The sequence below is a fragment of the Rhinopithecus bieti genome, unplaced genomic scaffold (assembly GCF_001698545.2).
Source record: "Rhinopithecus bieti isolate Rb0 unplaced genomic scaffold, ASM169854v2 scaffold_7967, whole genome shotgun sequence".
NCBI classification, from domain to species: Eukaryota; Metazoa; Chordata; class Mammalia; order Primates; family Cercopithecidae; genus Rhinopithecus; species Rhinopithecus bieti.
In genome coordinates, this window is record NW_016806112.1 from 2,259,829 (window position 1) to 2,265,523 (window position 5,695).

Below are 5,695 nucleotides of genomic sequence, written 5' to 3' on the forward strand. Positions count from 1 at the left end.
AAAAAAAAAAAAAAAAAAGAAACGGGGCAATAGGGCCGTCGTAAGGAACAGTTGTGTCTGGACAGAGCTCAGCATTGCGTGGACACAGAGAGGCCTTCATAAAGCCCAGCAGCGCTGATTGCTCCTCCCAGGGGCTACATGGGAAGCTCCCAGCTTCACTCTGCTGCCTTCGTGGCCACCAACACTGGCCTTGGCGAGGGTCCCTCCCTTGCAAGATGACTCTCTGTGGCTCCCCACTGCCCACATGTGGCTTCTCATCTCCTGAGTCTGGCATCTGACCCCTCCAGGATCTGCCCCTGCCACCCTCCTCCAGGCCAGCACATGCTTACTCAGCCAGGCACTGAGGACAGTGATAAGCAAGACCAACGTGGGGCACCCTGGTCCCTCACAGGCTGCCAAGAACATAGTGACACACAGATGCCCAGATCAGGGGACACAGGCATCCAGATCAGGGGACACAGGTAGTGACACACATGTGCCTAGATCAGGGGACAGAGGCAGTGACACACAGGTGCCAGAATCAGGGGCACAGGTAGTGACACACAGGTGACCAGATCATTAATGATGGGTGCTGATCTTTTCTGGACGCAGATGTGGATCAGGAAAGGCTGCCAGGAGGAAGTTTTGTTTGGGCCGAGCTCTGTAGGAAGAGCACTAATTAGGCAAAGTTGCCCAGGAAAGGACATGCCAAGTAAAGGGAACAGCTTGTGCTATGAACTGGAGGAGAGGAGAAAGATGGTGCTTCCAGCCATGCCACTCAATGTGCGATCTGCTGAGCAGCACAGGTTCAAACTGCTTAATACCAGCCTGTGATATAATCATTATAGAAAATGGGAGTAGGTTTTCAGGAACTTTTGTAGCACTTGACAGAGCAATTTTATATCTCTTGACTCTTACACTAAAACACTAGATTTATCCTGTGTATGTCTGCCTTTGTTTCATTTCATTTTTCTTTCTTTTCTTTTTTTGAGACAGAGTCTCGCTCTGTCGCCCAGGCTGGAGTGCAATGGCGCGATCTCCATTCACTGCAACCTCTGCCTCCCGGGTTCAAGCAATTCTCCTGCCTCAGCCTCTGAAGTAGCTGGGATTACAGGTGCCCGCCACCACACCTGGCTAATTTTTTGTATTCTTAGTAGAGACAGGGTTTCGCCATGTCGGCCAGGCTGGTCTTGAACTCCTGACCTCAGGTGATCCACTCGCCTCAGCCTCCCAAAGTGCTGGGATTACAAGCATGATGCACTGCGCCTGGTCTGCCTCATTTCGTTTTTCTAATAATTCATTTGTATAGCATTTTATGAAACTATTGGCTCTTGAGAGAACTTTAATCTTTAAGAAACTGGCCCTTCACCACAGATAGCTTGAGAAGCGCTGTGCTAGAGGAAGTCACAGGTGCTGGTGTGGCCAGAGAAGAGAGAAGGCCGGTGCCACACCCACCCCATTTGTCATTACCCAGAAATGCCCTCCTTTCCTCTCTGCCTCAGGGACTCCTACACATCCTTCAAGGCCCAGCTCTATCCTTCTATCCCCTCCTTAGGGCTCCCACAGTTCCTGGGATGTCCCTTGGCCCAGCACTGATCACCCTGCCATTACTGGGGTCAGCAGCTGTGTCCTCACAAGAAGGGGACTCTTCGAGGCAGGATCCATGTCTGGTCCCATCAGGAAGAAAAAGGAGTGGGGAGGTGACAGGCACCCTCCAACCCCCAGACAAGATGGGGACAGTAGTCATGCTACTCAAAGTGTCTCTCCTACCATAGCCGTGCTGCTGAAGACAAACCACAGCTGGAGTTATTAGCTTGAGGGGAAGGGCTGGGGTAGAGATGGGGTGGGATATAGGGTAGGTGCCCCAGCCCCATCCCATGGGCTCCCTTTAGCCTCCTCCCTTGGGGGATGCTTAGAAAGAATGTCCTGCTGAGGGAGGGGGAGCCAAACTGAACAGGAGGAAGCCCCAGCCCTGTCTCCTACTGCCTCTGCCGCCTTCTCCTCTTGGGGGGTCTCTGAAAGTGTACCCACTCCCACCCTTGGGGTACCAGTGAGGCAGCGTATCCTCTCCTCCTCCTCCAGCCCCACCTGCTGGGTCAATCCCCCATTACCCTAAGCCAGTTCTGCTGACCCAGAGCCCTGCGGCAGCTGTGCACTGAGAAGGCCTAAGGTATTGCGGGCTCCTGGCTGAGAAAGAGGTCTCGTGACCCTTCAATGGGCAGGGGACAAAGAGAATTCCTGGGTTCAAATCTTAATACTTGGCTCACGCCTGTAGTCCCAGCACACTGGGAAGCCGAGGGAGGTGGATCACTTGAGTTCAGGAGTTTGAAACCAGCCTGGCAAAACCCCATCTCTACTAAAAATACAAAAGAAATGAGCCGGGCATGGTGGCGCACGCCTGTAATCCCAGCCACTCAGGAGGCTGAGATAAGAATTACTTGAAAGGGGGAGCAGGGTGGAGGTTGCAGTGAGCTGAGTTTGCGCCACTGCATTCCCGCCTGGGCGATAAAGTGAGACTCTGTCTCAAAAAAAAAAAAAAATCTTAGTACTGTCACACTTTCTTGCAGGCCACAGCCCCTCTTTGGGCCTCAGATTCTCCCACTAGTAAAGCTGGTACCATAAGTCCCCTCTCCAAAGGGTTGTAGCAAGGATTAAATTAGCCAAGAATTAAATGAGCCAGCGTTTATGAAAGGGCTTTGTGTCCTCATGGCAAATGTGTACAATTCAGTTATCGAGAAGTTGACTTGAGCAGAAATTGGGTTTGTTCCTATAACTGAAGACTGGCCTATGGCCTGTGTGCCTTGAGTCTGCAGGGTCCTAAGTGAGACCCACGGAGACAGTGTGATCCAGGGACTGCCAAGCTGTCAAGATGCCACTTTGCTTAAAATTCATTTCCCCTGACTCCCCACCCAATTCTGAGAGCTTGGCATTCATTCAGGCATTACAAAAACAAAACTGAAGTTGAATTTAAAGAAAACATTTTTAGCCACACGTTGGGAGACAGTTCTTCATGGATCTCTTGCTTTTCTGAGTGACTCATGTGCAGAGGCACTGACTGTCTCTGTGCTGAGCCATCTAGCTGTATAGTGAACAGCTCTGGAAGACGGAGACACTGTTTCTTTCCAGAGGAAAGGGCAGGCATCCTTGGTGCCCATTACAAAAGACTCAGATTCTCTAAGCTCAGGGCTCCTCTCTGTAACACACATTATTATATATGCAGGTGTTATCTGACCCTCACTGCATTAGCCCATGGCAATTGGAGCCGGGGAAACCTGGCAATTGCTGTAATAAAGTCCTTTGTCTTCGAACCAGGAGGCTGCATCTTCTGCCAGCTTCCATGAAACTGGCAGGCTAACTTGTTAGCTTACAAGTAGGGTAACATCTCAGACCTTTCACAGTTTCTGACACCAAACAGGCAAAATAGATGTAGTTTGGGAGAAGTTATAAAAGAAAAACATACTTTCAAGAGGCACCAAACTGGAAAGGCACCATGCCTTTTACCCATGCCTGTAATCCAGCATTTTGGGAGGCTGAGGTGGGAGGATTGCCTGAGCCCAGGAATTTGAGAACAGCCTGAGCAACACAGCAAGACTCTATCTCCACAGACATTTTTTTTTTTTTTTGAGATGGAGTCTCGCTCTGTGGCCCAGGCTGGAATGCAGTGGCGCGATCTTGGCTCACTGCAACCTCCGCCTCCCGGGTTCACGCCATTCTCCTGCCTCAGCCTCCTGAGCATCTGGGACTACAGGCGCCCGCCACCACACCTGGCTAATTTTTTTGTATTTTTAGTAGAGACGGGGTTTCACCGTGTTTGCCAGGATGGTCTCGATCTCCTGACCTCGTGATCCGCCCACCTCGGCCTCCCAAAGTGCTGGGATTACAGGTGTGAGCCACCGCGCCCGGCCTACAAACATTTTTAAAATTAGCTGAGCCTGTGGTCTCAGCTACTTGGGAGGCTGAGGTGGGAGGATTGCTTGAGCCTAGGAGGTTGAGGCTGCAGTGAACTGTGTTTGCACCACTGTATTTCAGCCTGGCAACAGAGCAAGATCCAGCCTGAAAAAAAAAAAAAAAAAGACACAAAACAATCTGGTCCTTTACAAAAAGGAAGACAGGAAAGCAAGGTGGTTTAGAACTCATGCTCTGGACGCAGCAGGACCTGGGTTTAAATCTTAGCTCCACCAGACCCACTGAGCACCTACCTGAGCATGGCACAAATGGCATGAAGGTGTCCACTGGCTGTGGGGACTGATCTATCGCAGACATGTCTAACCAAACCATGGGTCCTGGTGGGGGACCCTGGTATGGGGCTGTGTTGCCCAGAGGTGGTGGCTCTTCTCGTCTTCCTACGGGACCTCAAAGATTGCTTTTCTTTTCTTTTTTTGAGATGGAGTCTTGCTCTTGTTGCCCAGGCTGGAGTGCAATGGTGCGATCTCGGCTCACTGCAACCTCTGCCTCCTGGGTTCAAGCAATTCTCCTGCCTTAACCTCCCAAGTAGCTGGGATTACAGATGTGCACCACCACGCGGGGTTAATTTTTAAATTTTTAGTAGAGACGAGGTTTCACCATGTTGGCCAGGGTGCTCTCGAACTCCTGACCTTGTGATCCACCCGCCTCAGCCTCCCAAAGTGCTGGGATTACAGGTATGAGCCACCACACCCGGCCTGGGTTTCTTTATTTGTTTTTGAGATGGAGTCTCACTCTGTCGTTCAGGCTGGAGTGCAGTGGCGTGATCTCAGCTCACTGTAGCTTCTGCCTCCTGGGTTCAAGCGATTCTCCTGCATCAGCCTCCTGAATAGCTGGGATTACAGGTACCCACCATCATGCCTGGCTAATTTTTTGTATTTTTAGTGGAGACAGGGTTTCATCATGTTGGCCAGGCTGGTCTCAAACTCCTCACCTCAGGTGATCCTCCAGCCTCAGCCTCCCAAAGTGCTGGGATTACAGGCATGAGCCACCATGCCTGGCGGAAAGTTTCTAATTTGCACAAAAGCATGGCATAGATTGGAGGCTGCTCATTATTATGTGAGGTTGGGCAAGTTACCTAAGTTCTCTCAACCTTGGTTTTCTCACCTCTAAAATGAGGAGATGATCCTATATTCACAATATAGTTTAAGAACTCAGAGTAAGGCCGAGCATGGTGGCTCATGCTTGTAATCCCAGAACTTTGGGAGGCCGAGGCAGGCAGTTCACTTGAGGTCAAGAGTTCCAGACCAGCCTGGGCAACACGCTGAAACCCTGTCTCTACTAAAAATACAAAAGTTTGCCAGGTGTGGTGGTGCACGTCTGTAATCCAGTCACAGAGGAGGCTGAGGCAGGAGAATCGCTTCAACCCAGGGGATGGAGGTTGCAGCAAGCCGAGATCATGCCACTGCACTCCAGCCTGGGCGACAGAGCGAGACTGTCTCAAGAAATAAATAAAACAGGCCGGGCGCGGTGGCTCAAGCCTGTAACCCCAGCACTTTGGGAGGCTGAGACGGGTGGATCACGAGGTCAGGAGATCGAGACCATCCTGGCTAACATGGTGAAACCTCGTCTCTACTAAAAAAAATACAAAAAACTAGCTGGGCGTGGCGGTGGGCACCTGTAGTCCCAGCTACTCGGGAGGCTGAGGCGGGAGAATGGCGTAAACCCAGGAGGCGGAGCTTGCAGTGAGCTGAGATCTGGCCACTGCGCTCCAGCCTGGGCAACAGAGCGAGACTCCGTCTCAAAAAAAAAA

General features: G+C 51.1%; 1 protein-coding gene across 1 annotated transcript in view; it reads right to left on the bottom strand.

The window, feature by feature from the left end:
- Positions 1 to 5,695, bottom strand: part of OLFML2A (olfactomedin like 2A) — a 38,432-nt gene that overhangs the window by 24,826 nt on the left and 7,911 nt on the right. The gene's annotated exons all lie outside the window — the stretch shown is intronic.